The sequence below is a fragment of the Pezoporus occidentalis genome, unplaced genomic scaffold (assembly GCF_034315485.1).
Source record: "Pezoporus occidentalis ecotype Australia unplaced genomic scaffold, CSIRO_AGI_Poc_V1 ctg114, whole genome shotgun sequence".
NCBI classification, from domain to species: domain Eukaryota; kingdom Metazoa; phylum Chordata; class Aves; order Psittaciformes; family Psittacidae; genus Pezoporus; species Pezoporus occidentalis.
Window position 1 is genome coordinate 205,823 of NW_026912929.1, and position 25,194 is coordinate 231,016.

Sequence of the window (25,194 nt, forward strand, 5' to 3'; positions counted from 1 at the left end):
CCACTTCATTCCTTAACTTGAACTAATCAGGAAGAAAATAAGGGAGATGGGTATCAGTAATAGGTGAACAACTCTCTTTCTGTGTGATCCTTTCTAAAATGCAGCTTCTCGTGTATCCGAATATGTAAATAGTTCCCCCTGCAGGAGGACATACTGTATTTTAGTGAGAGGTAAAATTCCTGCTTCTCCTCTTATTGATTTTAATAACATCAGAATGCCAGAGTGGACACAGCCACTATGATCTTTATATAGTCCCTATTATTAGACCAACATTATAGTTTTGCAAGGCAGGCAAGCTTTCAGGGATACAGACCTTTCTTAATGCTGAGGAGAGGCATTTGTGTCTGAAAGTTTGTTTCTCAGGACTAAAAAAGAACTTGCGATGCCCCAGAATTGTCAGCTTTTTGCATGATGAAAGTGACTATAATAAAAGGTGTATTTTATTAAATATTAATCATTTCTGGGGGCAGGGTTCCCAACAACTTGTGTCTACCTAGTCCTCAAAATTTGTTTGCTAAGTAAATGGGCCTAGATAGTGTTTAGTGGGTTTAATGACACACAAACTCTGTTTGGAAGTGCAGCTGCTATAGTCACAGCCAGCACTAGCGTACGTGAGCCCCTTTGTGGCTGACATGCCCAGCGAGAGGAGCTTCACATAGCCAGCAGCACAGCATGTCACAGCCCAGGTGGCCTGTTGTGATTCGTCAAAAACCAAAACTGTTGAGGACTAATAGCACTTTTTTTCCATTCATTTTCAGTCATTGGTTATATACAATCCAGGAGGGGAAATGAAGGCAACTCCTGTCCTGTGCTCTCTGTTTCTTCCAGCACTGAGCCCCAGCTGTGATGCTTCTGCTGTTGCATACTGCAAGCACCTGTGGTGGGAAATACTTGTGTCTGATGTGAGCTCTGAGGCCTTTTGGGGGTAGCTGCTAGTTAAAGCCAGGTGAATGAGCTGGCCTAGAGAATGGGCTTGAAATCATGAGGAGCCCTGCTGGCTAATGCTGAACATCACTTGAAACATGACCTGAAAATGGTGACGAACAACAGTTAAGGGGCGATTTTGAAGACTGTAACTTCCAGTTGACACCCTCTTTCTCAAAAATTCCAGAAAAGGCAAAACCTTCTTCTCTAACTGTAAGCCCCAGAGTTCTGTAGTTTTGCAAACACAGACTTGTTGAAGCTTAATCTTTTGAATTTGTTCAAACTAATAGAAAATCCCTTGAGGAAACTTAATGTAGGAAGAGATTAAGTCTTCTGTTTTAAATAATGAATAGGATGAGTATTGAATGAGATGAGAACATTAGTTTCTGTGTGGGGAAGCTCTTAATAGAATTACTGAGTAAATTCCACGTGGAATGCACACAGCTCCCATCACCAGTTTAAATCCATAAAGGCCAGGGAAGGCTATTAAATTTGAGGAAAGGGGAAGTATCCCACATAACATTAAAACTGTTGCCAAAAGTATAACATGTTGCTTATAACAGCTGAATTGTTTTATAGTTTCATGAGGAAGCAAAGCCAAAGCATTATGACAATAATCCCACATACTGGTTTACTGACAGACTTTTCAATATTAAACAGCATATTATGGAGCCAGAACTTGACAGACTTAATTGTATACTTAAGAGTCAGCCTAACTCACAGTTTGTTCCTTGTGGGATGGTGGCAGTTTGAAATTAAAGATCTCAATGGATTCACAGTAATGTTTCTTTATTTTGTCATTATCTCTGCAGTGTTTATGCAGGGTCATTTCTACTAGGGCTTTCTAGTCAGGAGAGTCCTGCAATTTGGGAATAAAGTGGCCATCTTCAGAAAGATTACCACTGTGCCCTCTCTCTTGTTTCAGGCACAGTCCAGGGTTTTTCAAACCAAATAATGTCACTTAATGAAACAAGCAAGACCCTGTGTCTCCAGGCCCCAGAACATCCCAGCTGCTCAGCCTATTGTTATTTCCCAGCTAATGACAGCACTCAGGAGATTCTTGTTCACTTCCAACAGGGAATTAGTCATTGGACAAAGCAAATATACAGCTTGATATACCTTGCAAAAATACTGGTTTTAAGCTGGGGCAAGTTTCATGATGTAGCAAGAAGATATTCAGGGAAATTCGATTTGGTATGATAGAAATGGTGGTCATCCAGCTTCCTTTTAAGAAGTAAGTTTGATTCATGCTGTCATGTACCTTGCAAAGTCAGTTGGAGGTTTGTAAATAGGAAGTCACTACTTCCCATGGCAATTAAAGGGATAACATGATAATTTGTTTCCTCTATCCTGTTTCTTTGCACTTGCTCCTAACACATCCTCATTATGATAGACAAGCCATAACTGGGTGTGAAAGGGAACAAACTTGTGTGAGGGAGAGAAGAGCTGATAAGAGATTTAGTGTTTGGTGCATTTGAAAATGCTGCTTTGGAATTTGAAGTCACCAGTCCTCAGCTTGCAGCTAGTTCTCCTGTCAGGTTCACTGGGAGCAACCAGCACAGAGCACGTTTGAAACCCCACCTGCCAGTCCCTGCTTGTTCAGAAGTCAAAGGTACAAGGCTCAGAAACTCCTGAAATCTTGACATACATAGTGCTTGCCCAACGGTCAGAGACCACGGTGGGAGCACAAATAAGACGGAGTAAAAGCAGCGTGAGAAGTTCTAGAACTGGCCCCTGTGGCTGGCTGTAGAATATCTTCTTGAAATTCAGACTTTTCTATTGCAGCTTTTAAAATGTAAGAATTTTATTTCTTATTGTTGCTTTCAGTTGCTGTAAAAGACAGCTGTTCATCTGCATAAATTATTCAGTAAAGTGACCTCAAGCCTTGCTTAAAGGATGCAGTGCAAATATGATTTGCCTTCAAGTTGTCCATATTGGAACTGTGGCCAGTAGCAGGACTGTGCCAACGAGGCAGCTGCATCAGTGCCTACCTATACACAGCAGCCAGGAGCAGCTGTTCTTAATGGGGGTGCTACCTGCAATCAGGTGTAGAGAGGAATTCTGAATAGTGATCTGGTGTTACTAACAAAGTTAATCTCAGATGTCAGCCATATCGGCTTCTCTGGTTGAAACAGGTAACATTTACTTCAAGTGTTCCCCTCTGTTATTTCTCTGTACCTGTGACTATGCATATGCACTTTGTGTGTGCTTTTTACTAATGAATTATTACTAACATTTTCATGTGGCTTTATTGTTCTTAGTGGTTACTAAGTTATTTGGTCAGCTCGCTTTATGAGGAGTTAAATTTGCTTACCCTGTGTTATTCTTCCTGCAGTAAGATTAGTCATTTTATCTTTTAGGCTACAAGCTTTTAAAGAGTCTTGCAGCACATCAGTGGTCAAGGTCAGAATCCCATTATGGTAAGTACTATAAAGAAGTAGAACTGAAACTGTCCATCCCAAAAGAGTTAGAATGAAGTGCAGTTATGTACATACATCTATATATGCATATATACATACACCTTCATAGACCTACACCTACCAAACATATGTTTGTATGTATATATATGTATATACACATGTGGGTGTATGAACTGATTGAGCAAGTGAGAAGATGCAATAATTACATCAGTTGTGTTGAACATAAATATGTTGTTTCAAGAGCTTTGGTAGCTGTAGATCATCATCAAGCTCATCAGGGCTAGGTTACAGTGGATTTGTAAGCTTTGATGCAGTGTTTCAAAGGGACTTGGAAGAAAGAAGACAGTCATTTTATCCAGGCAAGTATTTCTTCCCCTGTGTAAGGACAAGCTTATAAGAAAGCTGGTCACTTGGCATTACCAGCAGGATGAAAACAACCAGAGTTTTTGCTCTTCTGATTCCAGCATGGACCATTTATGGGAAGGTCTTAGCAAACAGTAGTGATACAGTCTCCAGTTTCTGGTACTGTCTCTTAATCCCACTGTCTCTGTGAAGCGTGTAGCAAAGAGAATAGTCATGGCCTTTTTATTTCTTTCACTTGCACTCATCACTAATGGCACCAGTGAATGTGGAATCTGTTACTTAAAATTCAAGCCTTCACTGTATCAAAGGTATGGATTAGTGGCTAGAAATCAACTAGGAAATTCTACAGTTTGTACTTGGTTAATCACAGAAGCCATCAGAGATCTAATGCAGTGCTGAAATGTGCACATTATGTAGTGCACAGTAGATCAGCAAGTCTCTTCTTTGGAGGGTTGAGTGAATTACCTGGTTAATGAGGGAACTTGAGAGTCCTCAGTTTAGAACTGTTCCCCTGTCCATCATGCATAGTCATTTTCATGGAGCTTGATACACAACAGAGATTTTAGGGGGAGGAAGACGATCACCACAACCAGTCATTCAAGTAAGATGATTTTCCTGTTATGCTACTAGCTACATAATGACGAAGACCTTTATGTTATTTGCATCTTTATAACTTTCATAGTCATTGTAATAACAATAGGCTTCTCCACTGGTGCTTAAGGGTTCATTTAAAGGAAACAACACTGAGAATCAGTGGGTATTCAGATGCCATTTGGGGGCAGAGATTATAATTAAAGTTGTTTGATAGGCCAGATATTGGACATCATGCTTTATGGGACAATAAAGACATGTACGTGTCTGGTGAGGTATATGCTGAGACCAGGAGTAGTACTGGCTTTTAGAAGGATTCTGTGATCTTCTCATGTCTTCTTCACATCTGCCCAGCTGGCACACTGTGCATCCCAAGGGAAACTGAGTGAATGAGCATGTAGCACTGGAGTAAAAGTTTCTTGAGTCATTTGATACCTGCTTCTGCTGAGAAGACTGTGAGGCACAAAGTCTCTGTGCTTCTCAACTCTTCTGTCACCCTGTGGGCCTTTTCAGCAGAGCCTGAATATGAACAAAGATACATTTTAAAGCAGTTAGAGAATGGTTTGCAGATGCAAACTGCAGCAGCTGGTATATTTTTAAGCACCAAGCTGAGAGGCCACATGGTCATTTGGTTAGAATGGAGTCTGAAAACTGGGACAACTGTATTCTATTTCTGTCTCTCTCAGTGAATTGCTCTGTGTCTCTTAATGGTTCATTAACGCAGAATTCCAACTGTAGTTATAAAGTGAGGCTTTTCATACATGGTACCTGAAATTAGGTGGACCCTTGAATAATTGAGGTTTGTGTTCCCTATCCACAAATAAGTGATAGTAATACACTACAGTGACTTTATATGCTTGTGACGTGCTTTGAAAGTCTCAGATCGTGACAAAAGAAGTCAAAAGTGTTGTTAATAGTTGGGTTGGAGTTTTTTTAGGAAGCATGTGGAATTCACCAAGCCCAGTGGGCCTGGTGTGCAAATTTAAGTCAAGAAAATGGTAAGTAGAAAAGTTGTGTTTGATTGGACTCCAGTGAAGCTTTGGTGGGACTGTTTGTAGTATGAACACTTTTCTTGGCCCACAAATGATGATGTTGTTGCCTGTCCTGTTAAGTGAGCAGTTTCACATGATTCTTTCTACGAACCAATAATAAGCAGTTTTCTCCTCCAGATGTCTTTTATTTCCTTGTCTATAGCTGTAACCATATTTGAAACATTCTGTGTTGGCACCTATATGGTATGATGGAATTTTTGAATGCATTCCTGGAATGTCTAGTGATGGTCTTCATATCCTTGAACACAGAGATAGCTATAATGCATTGGTGATTTTCAGCTTGTGGTACAAGACAATGCAGGGTTTAGAACAACTTCAAAGGGAAAACTCATTGATGAAATCAATCCCTTTGTTAAACTTGCTCGGTGATGATCTGTAGGTCACCTAGAAGATGCTTGTAGATCTAGAAACTGTTACAAAAGAAATAAAGCAACTATTAAACGTAAGAAAATATTCTTAGAAATTTTTTAGACCTTCATTTCCATGACTGATTCAGAAGCATCATGGGAGATGTGGAGTTAAACGTTTCATAGCACTACATCTTTGTAGCTTATTAAAAAATGTGAGCCACCATTTTGGCATTTGAAATGGCTTATCAAGAACAAGATGCTGATAGACTTTTTAAAATACTTTCTGGAAGATCTCAGCAATAACTTGTAATTCTTTCTGAGCCTCCACAGCTCATGTTGAGTGAGCAAAGCTCAAGTTTTATTGCACGGAGAAATGATGGAAATGCCAAGGATTTCCTGATAAACAGTGCCATTGATCTCCCGCTGTACTTTATAAACACAGTACCTTTGTCATTTGAATAACAAGTGATCTCTAAGCCAACACCACAGTAAATCTTACTGACCTTTTACAACTACTTGTGCTTTATTGAAAAACAGTAACTCCATCTTCATTAGAATCACTTTCAGTTCTGTATGATGCCAGGTACTGAGCAAAGTAGCTGTATAAATACATACTTGCATAGGAGGGAAGAAGGCATGTAGCACTTTACTTGAAGGTACATAGATAGCACTGGTCAGTACAGCCTGTTAAGGAGGAACCCAAAAACAGTGCTAAACTGATACCAAGTTAACGATACCCACATCCGTGAGTGTGTTGCATAGTTCAGCTGGAACTGGGTTATATTGAGCATCTCTCATCTCCAACAGAAGTTTGCTTCTATCAGTGATGGGAACCTCTGAGGTAAACCAGTATCTGATCACACAGTAAATCATAGCAGACTTAAATTGCAAAGTTATTAAGTCTTACTCTTTGGTAGGTGCAGACCACTTAATGACAAGGTCAGTGATGGATTGTAGTAGAGAGTTTGGGGACCTCACAAGGTAAACCAGCATCTGATCACAAAATAAATCATGGCTTATTCAGGCTTCCTGCTTCAGACTTGTGACTACATGGTGTTATTGTTTGGACCTTCCTAGTATTATATTTTAGCAGTGTGCAGGACTACAACAGCTTTGTTACCACTAATTTCTATTGTTCAGAGTTTGCAACTGCCTGGCAAATTGACAACATAAAAAATTAAAAACAGATTAATGACCACAAATTGACAGTTATGTCATGAAATTTTCAAAGGTTTCTCTTTCCCATCTAGATATAGATGAGGTAGCCAGGTTTGCTGAAGTACTCATTGTCTTGGCACTTTTGTCTTCTGAAGATCTGACAATGCATGTAACAGTGTCAGCCTCTAGGTGCCAGGTATGTCTGAACAATGGTCCCCTCTTTCTGGGTGTGAGAGTGGAAAGAGAGTCCTATTACAGCATGTGAATCAGCTTCAGCCCTTGAGGAAGTACAGAGCTAGAGGAAGTACAGAGCTAGAGTAAGTCTGTGATTTTATCAGAGTTTAGGTGCTATCTCCATGAAACTCAAGTGAAAAGATCAAGTTAAATGAGTGATGTTGTATTATCTCGTTTGATATCGCTAGAGGTTGCTAAAGGTCTTTGGTTATTTAATGTTTTTCTGCTTCAGAAAATACATTAATGTCCTTGATCACATCCGTGCTGCAAAGGCACTGAGATAAACAAATGACTCATGAAGTGACTGCCTATTATTTTTTCTGCAATACAGAAGCTAAAAAATGAAGTCGACATTTAGTCTGAAAAGAAAGTTTTGTTATAGTGGTGCTAATAAACTAACAGTTTTGTGAAGTTTTGAAGATTCTGGAAGAAGTTTCCTCACAAAGAAATCTCATTGAAGAATGTTCACTGGATGCTACAGCAATTGGTAAATCTTCCATTTTAAATTGGCAGCAGCGATGTTTGATAGCCCAGCAAAACCAGATTTCACCCTATCAATACTCCCTTAATTTCAGGTTCAAGACTGAATCAGGGTTGGAGTTGAGGCAATAATTTCAGTGGAGTTACAGTATGGATGAATTTACCTGATTTTTTTTTTAAATGAAGATATAAGATTAAATAGGGCGATACTCAAAGATCGGTTTGGGTGTTTTGTTTTGGTTTTTGCTTATGACTAGGAAATAGTCTATTAATACTTTCTGGGCCAGTCGAGTAAATTTTCTGTCTATCTGGTCAACAACAGCAACTCCTCAGTTCAGTGGCATTTCTTTCCAGAATCTAGCCCCCAGGTCACAGTCATCAGGCAAGACCATTCAGCAGGCGTTAAAAACTGATTATTAGGTTCATCCAAATAGTAATAATTCAATTTGAATAAAACTGTGAGAAATTAATAAGATGCAAAATAAAATGGCAATCAAATGTGAATTTAACCAACCTTACCACTTAAAACATGTTTTACAGATTACTGCTAAAAGGACACTCTTCATGAGGGTGTGCAGTGTCACACAGATCTTACCAAGCAAAGGGATTCAGCAATCCTGGGCGTTTCACTGTAGCACAGCTCCTGCCTGGCAGGGCAGTCAAATTGCATCTCCGTTCACACAGGCTCAACCTGAGACTTGTGAATGCGTATATAATATTTAATCACTGAGCACTTGTCACAGCTACCACTTAAAAAGAGCTACCAAAATAAATGTACATAGCATGGTTTTGGGAATCCTAGGAAAATTTGCTATAATTTACAGTTTATAATTTCAAATTATCAAAATATTTGCCAAACGTGTCACTATACATGGAAGCTAAGGATTAATATTTGGTTCATTCCCTCAAGAGTAAATGTCCCTTTTACCTGCATTACTGTAGACCAGCCTTGCAGTTTCTGCTCTGCAGTGGTAGTTAGACAAACATCCAGGAGTAGGAATCTGCGTGGACAGCCCATCTATATGCTGTACACCAGCCTCCAGTTAGGGGGATCAGCACAGCTGCATGAAAGCATCAGCCTTATTCCTGTGCTGCCTGTCTCAAGGAATGGGGGATGTGAGCAGCATAGAAGTGTGTTTATACAAATGCTTGCTGTGAGTGGAAAACAGCTCTTAACACTTCTGTCTTGTTCTAATGGATAGCACACTATGACCATCTTAATGTTCACTGTTTTCAGGACCTAATTACTTCTGCATAATACATTCATTTGAGGATTTAATTTGCTTTTAGATTCCAGTGATGGGAGAAGCATTTCTGAAGTCAGTTTCCAGAGACACTTAGGTTTCAACCTTCCCAAATGTTGGCATAATAATGGTTTTCTGCCCATAAAGATGGAAGGGGCTTTTACAGGTCTCTGCAGCTAATCTGTGGAGCTACTGTGAAATGTCCATACATGAGGATATTCTCTAAGGTGATTATTCTCCAGAGTCTTTGCAGATGCTTCTAACTAAGCAAAGTGACTGGGCCTGCACTTTTTCATCTCAATTCAGTGGCAATCCTCCTGGTTCTCGGGAGCAATTTTAGGCTTGACTTCTTCCAACTCTTATTTTTCATTCCAGCAATGTTGACACAAGCCCTGCAGCCTGTCTAGCAGCAGGGACAGAGCAAAAATAACAAGCACTTTCTGCTTTTAAATTCAGAGATTCACACATCCAACCAAGGAAAAACAATCAATGACTATTTAGGTGTTTCTGCCTGAACAAGATGTCTTTAAATTAAGTCTTGCTACTTGTCATACGAGACTTGAAAATAAGAACACTCTGACAACACTTCCTAATTCAGCCACTAAACAGCAAAGAAGGAAGTTTCATTGGGTTGTTTGGCCAGGTGACAGGCCTTGTATTTCCACCAGGGTTCTTTGTCGGGGAAGTGTTTTTCCTTAGGGTATCTGTCACAGTGAACAAACTACCTTTAGGGAGCATAGGGACTGAGGAGAAAATGAAAATACTCAATTTATGACCTTGTAATTAAGCAGCAGTTAATGATAATTCTCAGATTACTATCTTGGTTCAAGGAACTCATTAGTTTTAGAACTAATTGCTGGTGCAAGGGACAGAACAGAGTCACACAGCTGGAGGCATAGGGAGGGTAGAATTGGGGCAGCCTGGTTTTAGACCAGCATCAACTGGGTCACTATTAAGCATAGTCATATCTAATTGCAAGTAATTGTAAAAAAATATAGTCTCATTCCTCTTTTTTCCTACCCATGCCATATTCTTGCTTGCATAAATTGTAGGGGTTGCCCCAGTGGATCTAACTCAGAATACTGATCAGATAGATCAAGAACTGTCAGAACTTCTTGGCACAGGGTTAGACATTCCTGGGACAAAGACTGAAATATTTACTCTGCCTTCATCCTGATGTGGTAAGACCTGCTTCTTGGTGCCAGTAATTCTAGGATTGCAACACATCGTGCTGTTGATCTTTGCTTATGTTGACAAGGGTCAGCTGTAACCTGCTTATTTAGAAAAGAAAGATCCCAAACATTTATTTAATTACCACTTGCCAGAGAGAATTCCAGGGCCTCTGGGGCCACCCTGTGACATTGCTCTTCTCAGGATGCTTCCAGGTAGAATTGGAACACAACTCAATTAGGTTTAACTATGACAAGGTAGTGGAGTGTGGAGTAAATATTATTGTTTCATTAGCAGTTCTGCATTTAATTTAGATAGGAGTTTCTGCACAAATGAGAAACTGTTGCACTTGTTAATGATAGCACCACCCCATGGAATAACTGTACCCCACAGCAGACACTGACTATGTGGATGAGCCCTGCAGAGTGCTCAGCCCCTGAGGCGGGGAGGAAGGCTGAATGAAACAGATGCATTGGGAGCACATCTCACGGAGCCTTCAGGTTTTCGTTGGCAGCAGGAAGTATCTTTTCTGATTCTCTCTTTGGCAGAGGTCACAGCACGTGTGGGCAGTTTGTAGCCAGACTTCTGCCTGCTCTCTCCTGTTCCTCATCCACAGACAAAGTGACCAAGCAAGGCCAGTGACTGTTGAGCCAGAACTCTGTACTGGCAGGAGACAGTTACCTTTCAAACTGGAGTGCCTTTGTTTTTCTGTACTAAGTTCAGTGTGGGAGCTGCCTCTTCTGAGCTGATAAACTCCCTCTTGAAGCTGTTGTTATCAGGCATCTGAAAACATCACACCAATTGCCAAGTGCTGTTTTATTTAACAATCTTTGTTTTATCAGAAGAAACTCTAAATTCTCTTCATGCACTGCTTTTTCTACTTTGATAACAACATCCCATTTGCAATTGTAGGGTGATTCAAACACAGAATTTCAGAGAGCAGAAAGACTGTCACAAATCTGACAGAATCGTGGACACAGAAACGAAAACATCAGCTTTGCAGTAACTTTGTTATGTGACATTCACCCCTAGGGAATAAACCAGTACTTTCCACTTTCTTCTCTGGTGGGTCAAATGCCTGTTTCTTTTGGGTTTTAATTAAAAGTTCCTTTATTAATCAAGCTGTTATTGTGTTGTGCTCTTGATAATTGTTGAGCAGAGGATGGCAGGCATAGGAATTCGCTTGTGTGTAGGGAGATTACAGAACAATTTGTAGGGCTGCCACTGGCAATCTCAGCAGCTCACAGCACAGCTTGTCATACAGTACTGTCTTAGACCAGTGGTCCATCAAATCCAATCCCTTGTCTCTAGCATTGCACAAGATGTGTGGTGTATTTTGCTCAAAACCATTAACACTCTTCAACAAAAATGTCTTAGAAGAGAAAAATTAAAACAGCCACAGTGGCAATACATGACAATGTCTATTTCTCTCCCACTCAAATGGAATTTTCTAGTCAACAGACTTAGCAAAAGCTTGCCTTCATCCCAATGCCTATCCTCCTACCCTTTGGCTTCCTTTGAACATCTGTTGAAACAGATGTCTCCTGCACCATAACCAGCCAGATACATGGACTGTGGTCCCAAAGACTGAGCATAATTGAAAGGTGAACATGTGAATATCCTGGCAGTAGGCTTCTTCCACTTTTATCCTAATAGTGATGGTAGCTGTATGAAATAATGCAGGGGTAGAAGTGACTTCTTAACAGGAATGGAAGATACGAGTTGGGCATTATATACCAAGGTCTTACTGTTGTAATACTTGTATATTGTATACTCATGCAGCGAGAGAAGAAATGGTGAAACTATACATTATCCACATTGTGTGGCTCACATTTTCAGCAGGGCTTCATCCAATCTTTTTTGCTTGGATGTCTCATTACAGCTACTGGTTCTGACCTGAAATAAACCATATGCACTAGTTGTAGTAATTAAAAGCCTTAAAAAAAAATAAAAATCTCTTGGACCTCTTACTCATTTGAGCCACAGAAAAGTTGCTGCCAAATTGCTCTCATAAATATCGAAAACTTAAATCTGGTATGGAAATAAGAGCCCAAGTGATTAAGAACTGATTTGCAAAGCAAGGATTACAAACTTGTTTGTTTTCTCACACCTGCTCTCCACTTCAGCAGCACAATGAAGCAAGGCGTATCCAATGCACCTTTTCCTAATTGGATAATGCACTCAAGGGAATATGATCAACTGAGGCTTTTAGGATCACACCACCATTTGCCCAATTATACCTAATGACAACACATTGTTCCTGCAAAATGCGTCTTTATTCCTTGATAGGTTACGTTTCCTTTCAGCCTTTTGTCTATTGATACAGCAGTACCTCATGCAGAACAAACTTCTCTGCTGGCAAGTCTTGCTTAATGAGATCAGAAAAATCTTTTGTGTCATCTTCTTAATGTCTGACCAAGTCAGTGAGGAAAAAAGCTTGTTGTATGAGGCATGAAAAAATTTAGCTATCTTTGTAAAACAAAGCAATAAAGAGAATGGCTTGGGCTATACCGATAATTTATGTTCTGTGTTAACTATTTCTTTATGTACTTGCTGCTTTGATTTCATAAAGCATCTTCAATTATGTGAAGAAGGTGCCTGCACTACATAGCACTTGGAGTAAATGATAGTTTTAATCTGGGACTCCAAGTAGGTGTGTATATATATATATATACTCCATTACAGAAAATAACGTGCTTGTTGAGCAAAGCTGCAGCATCATGAAGCTTGAGGCATATTTACTGCACTCTTTGTTTTGTGGAGGTGAAAGGGCTTGAAGAAACCTGATGAAATGATGTATCCCCAAATAAAACATTTTAGTGTCTGTCCTCTGAGCATTCATGACTAGAACTGCCAGGCTGATGAGGACAGGCAAGGCTGGATTCTGATCGTTCTCACAAATTGTCTCCTAGTTATTTTTACTAGTTGTAAATGGCAACAGAAGAAATAAGTTTTTCAACATGCAGAACCATTGTGTAACTTCATAGTTGCTAACACGAGCTCACTCCCATCATTCAGTGCTTTCTAGTTGAGTCAGCCTCAACCCACTGCTCTGGTCTTCAGACCCTTGTCTAAGTGAAAAAAAATGCATCCTTGCCCTTTCCAAAAGTAACCCTGATCTATGGCCAACCCTAACTGCCAAGGGAATAGTTTCAGTATTGGCCAATACAGTACTTCTGTTTTCAGCAGTTCCCTCAAAAGCCTGCCATGGAACATGAGCCTGTGTCACCCATGTGTTGATCTGTCCCTTTTCCCAACTCTCCCCATGGGATAACTGGACCTCGTTCTACTGACATGAGGGATTTTATTAGGTCTCTTTAATTAGATGAACTTCAAGACTGAACAACGCATCCAGCCAGTAGGTCTTGTAGTCAGATAGTTATTTCTCAGACCCTGTACTTGTGTAGTTGAGATCAGCATCTGGCCTAGTAGGACTTAGAGCTGCCTAGAATGAGCGTTGGTAGGAGCTGGGTTTGGAGGAGTGACAAGCAGTTCTGACTGTGCCATGCATATCTTAGTTCCTTCGCCTCAAACAGCCCAGCATGCATGCCGCTTTATCAGGCTTTTGAATGTACTCTGCAGTGTAGGCTGGCATGTGCAAATGTCTTGCAAGCCTTGCTCAGGATCCTGCAGGAGCTCATTGACAGAGTGGATTAATGTCAAACAGCAATTCCCTTCAGTTGGAACCCCTCTTTGCTACTTATATACTGAGCTGATAGAAGGAAACATTCTTAAATGGAAGAAGCGTTATTTATTTAATGACAATTCACACACACCCCCAGCACAAGCAGAAATTATAGATTTTATTGCTGCTTTTGGCTTGTATCTGAGTTTGCATTTCTTCGTTTCTTATTACATACACTCATTTCTACACACATTCTTCATACATTCCTCATTTCTTGTTACATACACTAGGACAAAAGGTCTGACGAACCTGTATTTCTTAGTATGTCCCATGAAATAGGTACTTACACTATTCGGTTTAGTCTTTAAAATTTACAACCTCATCATTATAGTCCTTCCTTCCAGCATTTTGCCTGAAGTGCTCCATGTATAGTGTTCTGCTTCTTGTGAGAACATTCAAAATGATCTCATAAAGGTTCTTAGCAGTAAGTAGAGCTGGGGAAGTATACATGGGCTTTGTACTTCCCTTGTCAATCCTGAAAGCACTGAGTCTCTGAGAAACACAAAGGAGTACACTGTGCTCACCTGCTTGAGACCATTTTGTCTCCTCCACAGACTTGATTTTCTGCATGCATCCTCAGAATGATGGTGAACCCTGCAAGTTTTATTTACATTGAAAAATGGAAGAAACATGTTTTTTCTCCCCCAGTGTATGAGAACTGGGAGTTTAGCACTCATTGTCACAAAGAGAAATTCATTATGCCATTGAATCATTCCTCCCAAGCTGGCTGCTTGAGTATTGATCCCTTGTTCCTGAGTAAGTAAACCCTGTGGTTGATCATAATTATTCTGGAACATCTTATTCCAGTGACTGGATCAATAATGTCTTCCATGGCCTCCTGCCTTGTGTTCCTGTCATGCCTCGGCACCTCTGCATCACCTGCTGTTCATCAGGAGACCAATGGAATAATTTGCTGTGATGGTGGGAATGCCATCAGCCACTTCACACTCATTTAGGTCTCAGCCAGGCCACAAGGTGAAGCATTGGATGTACAGCATCTGTAATTAGAATTTGGGTGTCAACTGATACCCAGACAGCTGTTGTTCTAAATATATTTCCCCTCCATATGTACACATTTCTGATGCATTCATCAGTTTTCTTACTAAGGTGTCTGGGCTGTGGCAGACAAGGTGTCAGCAGCACCTCATTATAGGCAGTTTCCTGCCTGCTCTCCAGTCTGCCCAGGTACTCAAGAGTGGACTTCAGGGAACAGGTCTCCTGCATGATATTCCTACCTGGAAAGAGCTAGCACTTGGAACTGCAGCACACTCGTTAAGTTCTGACCCATTTCTGTGAAATAAAACTGCAAGGGTAGAAGTCTGTGTTTCTCTGCCTCCAAAATGAACCATTATGGCAATCTCCTGTTGCTCTGTGATCATCCTGCTAGAGATCATGTCTATTTGGTGCTTGCAGCTCTTCCCAGGAACAGTGACAAGACTAGGTAGGAGTCAGCCAAGTATGGAAGACTGACAGAACCTGCCATAAAGCTGCAGACAGCTTCTGCAGACATCTCTCGCTTTCCCTTGGTGGTGGTGGTGGGGGGGTGGATTCACATAGAACTTGGGTATGTCAGGTTTTGCTCAGGTGCTCCCTCAATGACATGATCCCACAACCCCTTTCCTGCTGCTGCTTTCTGAGTGTTTTCTCTTGAATTAAGTAAAGGCAAACTGTGTTCTTTAACAGCTCCATAATGATGTCGGTCCCTACAGGATATATTTCGTATCTGACCCAGGAGGCATTTTTGTCCTTATAATGTTGACACAAAAATACTTGAATACTTTATCTTTTCCGAAGTGTCAGCCACATCTGCTGTGGGCCCTGGAATAAATTTAAACAAAACTACAAGGAGTTCTCTTTGCTGTATTATGAATGAGCAGTTTCCTGTGCTGGCAAATTACTTTGCCAGCACAGGAGCAACATTTTAAGGTATACTTAAAAAAAACTGCAAGTAGATCTGTATTACATGACTTAACTGTGAGTCAAGAATTGTGCTTGATCCAGCACACTGATCCCACCCTCTGTTCTTATAACGTTATCAGTTACAGCACTGGTTACTGGAGTACATCAAAGGTAATAGGACCCTGTTAAGTATTCTAAAACTTGGTGCTGTAAACTGAGTGAGGCTGAAAATGGGGTGCACAGCTTTTAAAAAGAGGGTTCTGAGCACATCTTTATTTAGCCTATAAATGCTGTAGGAACAACCACCGGTGGTTCCCTAAAGCCTTTATATGAGGACCTTGTCTTTTACAGAAGGGAATTTCGTTACTGCTGCTTGCAGACACAGAGTGGCAGCAAGGTGCCCTGAGCTGTCCTATCTATCTGCAGGATGTAATTTTAATTCTGGGTTAAAATACCGCAAATTCAGATGTTTCCACCAAGATCTGTACTCTGTAATCTGCATTCATCACAAAGTCCAGCTTGCCTCAGACCATCTTTCAGTTCAGTATCTTTCAGATACTCTACACATCAAGGCACACAGCATGCACAATGCTGTTCTCAAGCCAGTCTTACTCCCTTGTCCTCTTTCATATGCACAGTTAAAATAGAGGATGGGGGGAAAAAGCAGAAAACAAGGACTTCCTGAGTTCTTGCATTTCTTTTTTTTTCCAACCTGATCTGTGCTTGTAGGCAGATTGTGAATATTCAGCTTGCTCCGTACAGCCAAAGCAGAGCCTACACCCAGCAGTCTCTCAAAGAGAATATGCTCTATGCTAGTCGGTACTTCACCGTCTTCCCTGAACCAGCTCATGCGGTATCTGCGAGCCAGTAAGTCAGGTTTGTCGGTTTCTAACGGAGGTGTGCTGCGCTGTGCAGGCTGCTCACAGCAGCAGGGGCCTGTCCCGCACGCGTCATTTGTTAGCTGGTGCCTGCTGCAGAAGGACTGCCAGCACAGCCAGCCCGCGAGCTGCCCGCGGCGCAAAGCCGCCGTCCCGGGCCGGGGCCCCGAGGACGAGGCGGGTTTCTCTCTTAGATGCTTGCTTTGATGCTTCTTCCCTTTGGCGCGGCCGGACGGGCGGGTCCCGCTGCTCCCTCCCGCGGGGCTCCGCGCGGCGGGGGCGCCAACGCGCGTGCCTTGCGCGGCTCCGCTTGGAACGGGAGCGGCCGCGCCCCCGCGCACGTGCCCAGCTGCGCGCCTGCTGCGGTCTCTGTGGCGCGGAGCAAGAGCGCCCCCCTACGGGTGTGGGGACTCACCGACCCGCTGCACCGGCGTCACCGGCCGTTACCAGCGTGAGCCGCTGAGATGAAATACCGGAGTGTCCCTAGGGCTTGAGACCTTAGAGCAGCTCCAGTGCCTGAAGGGGCTGCAAGAAACCTGGAGAGGGGCCTTGGACAAGGGATGTAAGGACAGGACAAGGGAGGGAATGGTTTTAACCTGCCAGAGGGGAGACTGAGATGAGCTCTTAGGCAGAAGCTCTTCCCTGGGAGGGTGCTGAGGCGCTGGCACAGGGTGCCCAGAGAAGCTGTGGCTGCCCCATCCCTGGCAGTGTTCAAGGCCAGGTTGGACACAGGGGCTTGGAGCAAGCTGCTCTAGTGGAAGATGTCCCTGCCTGTGGCAGGGGTTGGAGCTGGGGGAGCTTTAAGGTCTTTTCCAGCACAAACCAGTCTGGGATTCTGTGTGTCTATGTTCACATGGGTTCAGTCCAACTTTGTAGTGGCCCCATAGCATTAAGGTCTCTGCAACACAAACCACTCTGTGGTTCTGTGAATTTGTTCTATCTGAACGCCAGCAGTGGGCAGGCCACAGCACAGCATCTGCCCGTTGTCTCCAGGGCTTGGCTTTCCCCGGGCACACGCTCGCTGGTGCTGCGGCCTCAGCACCGGCACGGGGGGCTCCTCGGCCCGCGGCTGCGGCGTGGGGATGGCGCGGTCCCGGCGGTGGGCTCTCGCAGTCTCCTGCACACGGCAGCGGGCAAGAGGCCTGCGGGCCCAGCGGGCCGCGGGGAGCTGGCACTGGGCAGCTTTCGGCCCTGGAGCAGCGAGCGTGGGGCTGGGCCTGTCAGCCCGGCTGCAGCGATGGGACGGCGGCAGGAGGTGGCACTGGAGGGTAAGAAAAGGAGACGGCAGGCGGTCAGCTGCGGTGTTCGCACTCCCCTTGCGGCAGCAGCTCCGCCCCACCAAGGGGGGATTTTCATTGCAGCCCCCCGAAGGCCGCCCGTCGGACGAGCTGCGGGGCCATGACGGGGTCCGCGCTGGCAGCGGGTGCTGAGCGTTGCGCTGAACTGGACCCGTGCTCTGTGCCTCCGAGTCCCCGCACTGGAAATCCGGGAGGCACTGCCCTACCTAGGCGGGCGTAATGCAGCTCAGGTAACAGCGTGGGGAGCGCTGTGTCCTCCTAAGTACTCTGCGCTGATTTTGCCGAGTCTGGACTTGACTGGATGGGAAGATGAGGTCATCCTGGCACACAGGGAGGAACGCATGAGTTTTGCTGCGTGTTGTAGGCGGAAACCCGGCTGGTCAGCGGGGTCCGGCTGCTCAGGGAGGCGAACAGCAAGTTTGCAGGTGACACAGAACTGTGCGGAATGGTTGGTATGGCAGAGGCTCAGGCTGCCCGTCCAGAGGGGTGAGATGTGGGGCCAAGAGCGACTTGAGCCTAATAATCCATTGATTGGTTTGTTGCTGTAATTCTGTTGAAGCCAGAGAAACACACAAGCAGAGAGCAGCCCTCTAACGCATTGCTCCGTCAACATCCTCTAATGGAAAGGACACAGAATAACTTCCTTGGAAAATTCTTTAAGTTTTCTCAGGTACTCAGCTGGTTGGTTGCTATCCTCTCTGCTGTTTTAGAGGACGGCACATGGATGGTACCTGGCATAGCCACAAGCCAGAGGCATCGGTGTTTGTGAGAGGCTCAGACTTTCCTTCAGCTCAACACCGTGTGTGTTAATACAGAATCTCCATTGGCAAAGGGGGTTGATCATATTTGTCTACCTCAAGAGCAATGACATGAGCCTGACTTGCTTGGAAATGCCACATAGAAATGCTACAATTTTGTTACTGTTTGCCTTGATTATTTTTATTAGCTTCTTTGGCTGAACTGCAGCACTTACAAGAGACTGAGCACTCTGCAAATGAAAGTACAGTATTTTTCATCATATTATTGCATTACACCAATATCCAGGCAGTAAAGTGCACCCTTCAAGTTAAAACAAGCTGTAATTTCATTGAAGGCTCCCTAGGATTTCTGGACCACAAGAGCAAAGATGCAGCAATTTAGTCACAGAAGGCAGAAAATCAAATTACAAACCCTTCAATACCCAATAGCAATATGCTATTGCTCTGATATGCCCCAGGTTGGATCAAGTGTTTCTGATACACTGAAACTGGATGGATTGTACCTTTTAGGGACATTTCAAGCCATTGCAACCATTCAGAGCCAACCTTGGCATCACTGTCCTTTCCTCCTCCTTTGACATAGAGGTGGGAGCCAAGAGCATGTTTGCCAATGAAAGGTGTGTTTTTTCCTGCTCCTTGGAAGGCTTTTCTCTACTTGTGAGCCACGAGGAACAAAAGTGAAGAAGAGAAAATGTTTTCTGCAGTTGAAGGTCGGTGCTGACTTCAGGGCCTAAGGAAGCCACTTGCTGGCAGAGTTTATGGGAAATCTGTTTGCTTACAACACAGTGAAAGAGTCTCATTGCTCTACAGTGAACACTCCACAGTTTGCAGCACTCCTCTTTGCTTTGTAGCTGGGCACATCACACTCCATGGTTTGTGGATGACTTCTGTGCCCTAATGGGTATGGGAAGCAATGCTCAGCTCAGCTGGAAACCCAGCAGTTATACTTGGAGCGTGGCTTTAACTCGTTGGTGAAACAAGCCAATTGCATTACTTGCATTACTCCTGCATTTTCAAAGTGATGTAGTAGTTTTGGTTACTTAACCCATTGTGCCATATCAAGCCTTTTAGTTAGAAAATTCTGTAAACCAAGTTCCTGAAGGCTGTTCTTATACTGTAAACCCCCAAACAGAGCCGTCCAGAACCCCTAATAGTATTTGACATTGTAAGTCATGAAGAATCCAGATAAACACAGGGACTAACAGGATCTTTGTTGCAGTGTGTCTGACATTGCATTCTTGAAAACAACACAACTCCCTTCCCTGAAACCTGAGTTGCACAGGTATGAATTAGAGGTATAGATACTAGCTGCAAAATTCAATCCCAGTTAGTTTTAACCTAGTTTGCCCATAGCATCTGGTACCTGACATGTCAGACAAGTTCATTCTGTGGGTTCAGTCCACAGATGACTTAAGAGTCCTGACTTCCTGGCAGTCTTTCCTAGGGCTCAGTCCTGCCCCAAACCCTGATCTGAGAGGACTCGGTCTCTGTCTGAATTGGTGTTTGGGTCTTGCTGTCTCATAGCTTCCAGTGGAACAGTCTCAGAGAATTTTCTCTCCTACATTATCCCGTCTTTCCAGATTTACCTGATTAACAGGTGTCATTTTGCATGAGAGCACTGACATCACATGTGTGTTTGTAAAAATCCTCTTAGCAAACTCCTGACCCCTGTCCTGCTTTCTACACTTCCAAGTTGATGGCCTGTTTTCAGTTAAGCCCTGCCAGCTAACGCTTTCTTCCCCTTCCCCTTTTTTTAATGGTAAGCTTTGCAGCTCAGCATTTTTTATTCCTGCCATGACAGCACAAGCAGTGTTGTTATGACTGCTGCTACTGTATTTGCAGTCAAGGCTCAATGTTCTGCTTTATTTCTTATTTTCAAAGAATGGACACAGTTTCTTCCTGCTCTTGGGCAACTGCTGGTGTGGCTGGAATTTGTCAGAGAGCAGTAATTTATTTAACTTAAACAGCTTTAAATTTATTCTCCTGTCTTTCAGCATGCATTACCTCACTGCATATTTCAAATGTACATGCCCAATTTTGTGCTTGCAAAATTGCAAGCATGAATAAGTGGAATTATTCTTTATGCATGCAGTATTAGGCATGAAACTACACTCACTGCATGCAGAAAAGAGGTCTCACTACCCTCAAAGGAAAAAGCTTCTTTTACAGTTTCTAGAGAAAAAAAAAGAGTTTTCCCTACACACCATTCCCTGCAGCCACCCTGTGTGAGCAGGGGCAGCCCTTCAGTGCCTCGGCTCTCGTGCTGCAGAGCACCCGCGGGAGTGCTGTCGCTGACACATCCAGTCCTCCTAGCTGGTGACTCTGGGAAGAGGAGGGCTGCAGGTGGCATGCGAGCACACACTGCCAGAATGAAGATGCTGGGAGCTTGGTTGCACCCACACAAGGCTTAGGCAGTTGAAGGGCAGCTGTCTCACAGCTCCCATCACCCATGGGGTGTGTGGCATCAGGATCTGCTCTGGGCCCTTGTCCACCTTGTCTGTGAGCCACTGGAACCTGCAAAGACAGATGGTAGCAGACTAAACAGGGCATACTCACCCATGCTACAAGGGATGTGGTCTAAGTGGTGAGATGGTGGGGTCGGTCACTACAACCCTGGGAGTTAAACACCTTGGAAATTCCCTTGTCTAACACTTAATCCAGAAGGCTCACTGCAAGTGGTGGCCAAACAGGCCATACTCACCCTGCTTGAACTGCCTGGCATCCAAACCTCTTGCAAAACATTGGAAATTGTTTGTAATCCATTAAAAATTCTTTTTCTCTTATTTTTGCCCAGTATCATTCTGAACCCTATCCCCAGACATCTGCTGGTACACGTCAAAGTAGTAATTCTCTCATTGCAAGAGCACTGCGAAACTGAACTATGTCTCACGGACTCTAGGAAACATCGGTAAGGTAGCCATGTCTTCTGATGCTCTGCAAGAAGGAATGTAAAGGCAATCAGATTTCAGGAGTCACAGAACACTTGTGGTTATTGCTGTAAAGCTTCTCTGAGAGCTGGTGCTGAATTAAAAGACATATTTTTTCCAGTCAGATCAGCAAAGATTTTTCACCATTCTAACCAGAAATGCCCTCCTGAGCTTGTATTTTTGTCTGTAACAAACTCCCAGGGTAGCTCATGTCCTTTATTCACCATTTCTGGAAGTATAGCTGATGCCTGCTGGTGCTTCTGAAATAGTATCCCAGCAGTCAGGCAGGGTTAGTTTCTATAGTGACTGGAGATTAAAGAACTAAGCTTTAATCTGAATGTAATTTATCAGTCCATTACATTCAATTCAATTCACCAGGTTATTTCATGTCTGTCTTCAATAAGATACTTGGTTTCTTCCCAGCAACTCCCTACTGAAAGAGCAAAATTTATACAAGAACAGGACCAAAACCACCCCCAAATGTAGGGAGGCACAGTGGTTCATATCTACAAGACTGGGGACTCTCATGATACTGAAGGGCCTGCCTGACAAACCAAGGGTGGCATCATAGGATCTGACCAGGGCAGTGTAAGTGATGTTTTGAGGAAGGCACACAAAGATAAATGTAAACAGTCCACATGATGGGTTTTCTCCCCACAGGAATCAAGATCAATTGACAGAAGCACACAAAACCCTCCCCAGTTTCAGCCCCATGCAAGCTATTTGTGCTGGTGTTTTAGCCCAGCTTTCATCTCCCTGCATTGTATTTAGAGCCACAGCCTGTCCCAGGACTGCCCTGTGCAAATGAGCATTAAGAGCTGTGCTGAATGCCACCAGCCCAGAAAAATAACCACTGTGCTTATTTTGCATTCACTCTGTGCTGGCGCAAGCCTCTGCGTTGGACAGAGACCAGTGAGGCCCAAATGGTTTTCTCCTGTGCTAGGAGTGAACTGATTTTAAGTTGGCACATTGATCACCTGCATAGTACAAGATCAAATACGTAGACATATATTGCATAAAGTCCTATGAGAAAGTATATACAGGCAGAAGATAATTAATAAGCCAAAACTTCAATAGCCAGTACCTGCAGCGAGAGATGATTGTATTCTAGTTACTTCCTTGGCTACCCAGCTCATCACTTCTGTATGTTGACTACAACCACAGATTTCCTGTGAACTTTTGAATCTAATAGTTGAATAGTTTGAATCTAATAATTGAATCTAACCCTAATCATGTCGTAGTTACTAAACTTACATGTTTAAAGCCAAATTTAATGTCAGCTGGAGATCTAACACTAACAATTTGTTACTTACTTGGATATTTGTAATTAATAAATAAGAAAAATAGCATGAATAAACATCTTAAATAGAAATGCCACCACGTATGCTGATTGTTATGCTGTACCTGCTTTGAAGTTAGCCAGGGCAAGTCAGCCACTCGGGTTCGCTTACTGCTTTTGGTCAGTCTCGCTTTCTGTTCTCCTGTGCTGACACAAGATCTCAATGCTTGGTAATTCAGCTTTGAAAGGGAGGAAAAGTGAAAAAATGGTTTAAACAGAAATTATAAGATCTCTTACTAGTTCTGCAATATGTTTGTTGGGTTTTTTTTTAGGAGATAAGGGAAGGAACAAAGTTCCCATCGGCTTTAAATAAACTGCCCTCATTTCCTAGATGCTGCAAATCACTCAACGCCCAGTGAGTCCACAGTGACCAACTGTTTCTGGAAAGTGTAAGACTTTGTTTGACTACTGATGCATCAGAGAAGAAGGCGGTGAGGAGGGATACAACATCACACTCCTCAGTGGAGCCGACTATGCCAGGGGTGGGTATTCGCTTTAGTCGCAAAGGTTCACCACATTTTATTTCCTGCCTTCAGGTCTTCTTGGCATGTCAGGATCCACGTCCTGTGCACACCCTGTGACTGTAACCTCAAGTGGCAGTGCCTTGAATTCAGCATCCAGCTCTTGCCTTCCATGTACACCCCAGCACGTCACAGCCAGGCTCAGCTTTAGCTTCAGGCATACTAGTGTGACCTGGGAGAGCTACAGGGGAAAGACAAGACAGCTGGGGGCGAAGGGGCAAGGAGAGGATTTGAGTGCGAAAAATACTGGCTGGTGTTCATAAATTCTTGAACTTCATGTGAAAAACTTTAAGTACTAATGAGCACTGATTTGAAATAAAAGTCAAGTTGTATAAATTCCAACTTCCTTGTGGCTAAATACATTAATTGCTGCAGACAAATACAGATCAAGGCAAATTTTTCATTGAATCAGCTTCAAGAAAGGGTGCAGCCTTCTAAAACTACACAAGCAGAGTCACCCTCGATGACACTTGTGCAGATGAGGAGAGATGGTCATATCCACTGAGGCAGAGTCTTAATATCCTGGTCTTTGGTGACTTCTCAGAGCACCTCGTCTAACTCACTGTTAGGTGAAAATGGTGGAAAACCAGAAGCTGCTGATCAAGGAGCCCTTCTGAAACGTGTACCATAGTTCGACTATTCCAGAAGTGTCTGTATGCTCATCACAACACTAAGCACTATTCCGTAGGGTAAATTAGACTTCACAAACCAGATTGGAGACCAGTACCGCCTACTAATCCTTCTTAGAGTACATGGAGAACCCGTGATTGCCACCCAGCACAGACTCAAACGGGAGCTATCTACCACGGGGGGGCTGAGGGCACAGCGAAGGCCAGCACCGAGGTGTCTGGGCAGCTACCGTTACCTCGCAGGGCTGTCAGCGCACAGCGCGCTCAGCACGGCCGGCGGCTGCGCCCGAGGCCTCTCCCCGCACCGGGGCCCGGTGCGAGCTGCGGGAGGGCGCACAGGGTGCTGGGAGCGGCGGGGGGCGCTCCGTTCCCCAGGGCTGGGTGCCCGAAGGCGCTCACGGTCTGCCCGCACCGTGGCAGTTACCGGGGCGGCCTGTACCCGGCTGCCGAGAAGCGAACCTTGTCCGGCGGAGCTGCGGCCCAGGCTGGCTCCCCTCGGAGCCGCCCTCCCCGCTGCTGCCAAAAGCCACACAGGTGACGCCGCCGTCCCGCAGCACAGCGCGGACGCCGCAAGCCGTCCCCGGGAGTGGGCCGAGGCCCACACTCGGTTAGTGCGCCTCGGGACCGCCCGCCCCGCTCACCGTTCCGTCCCGGCGGCGCTCGCGGGCCTCGTTGCCGGGGCTAGTGCGGCCGGCGGGCCGGGGCCGGGGGCGCGAGCGGAGCGCGGCCTTGGCGGCGGTGCCGGGGCTGGCTCCGGCCCCGACTGTGCGGAGGCGCTGCCGTACCCAGCGGAAGGTACGAAGCCCCCGCGGCCGCCGGCCCCTCCCGGGAGGAGCGGAGCCCGGCACCGGTGGGCGGAAGCCTATGGACCGGCGCTGCCGGTGCGCGGGTCCTTTGTGCTGGCGGAGTCGGCGGCATCTGACCTCGCTGCCTGCTGAGCCAGGCGAGGCTCGGTGTGTGCCTCACCGCTCCTTGCCCGCTCTCGCTGCCTTTTCGGAGCTACTGTCGGTACTAATTATTGGGCCGATGGGTGAGTGAGCTCGAATTACACCAGTCTAAAAATGGGTGAGCGTGTTAAGGTGGGCACAGAGGGAAGAGGAGAAGAGGAGGAAACAAGTGATTGTATGAAGTTAAATGTCTTTTTTGCAAAATGGAACCCATTTGTACTTCCAGAGCATTTTAGGATGATGCAAAACTAACTGACCTTTTTTATTTATAAAGAAGAATCCTACTGTTGTACCAGAAGTACAGAAGGTTGTATCACCATAGCGTTC

The 25,194-nt window shown here is 44.2% G+C and overlaps 1 long non-coding RNA gene across 4 annotated transcripts in view; it reads left to right on the top strand.

Annotated features, from left to right (window-relative positions):
- Window positions 1-23,633, top strand: part of LOC134172758 (uncharacterized) — a 37,525-nt gene extending 13,892 nt beyond the window's left edge. Inside the window, exons 4-9 of one of the 4 annotated variants that reach the window (XR_009967998.1) lie at window positions 3,285-3,344; window positions 7,424-7,579; window positions 8,515-11,051; window positions 21,855-22,019; window positions 23,102-23,201; window positions 23,307-23,633. This is a non-coding gene — a long non-coding RNA (uncharacterized LOC134172758). Of the gene's footprint in view, window positions 1-3,284; window positions 3,345-7,423; window positions 7,580-8,514; window positions 11,052-14,225; window positions 14,428-21,854; window positions 22,020-23,101; window positions 23,202-23,306 lie in introns of all 4 variants that reach the window. The other 3 variants (XR_009968000.1, XR_009967999.1, XR_009968002.1) reach the window with 3 other exon arrangements.
- Window positions 23,634-25,194: the final 1,561 nt, after the last annotated feature.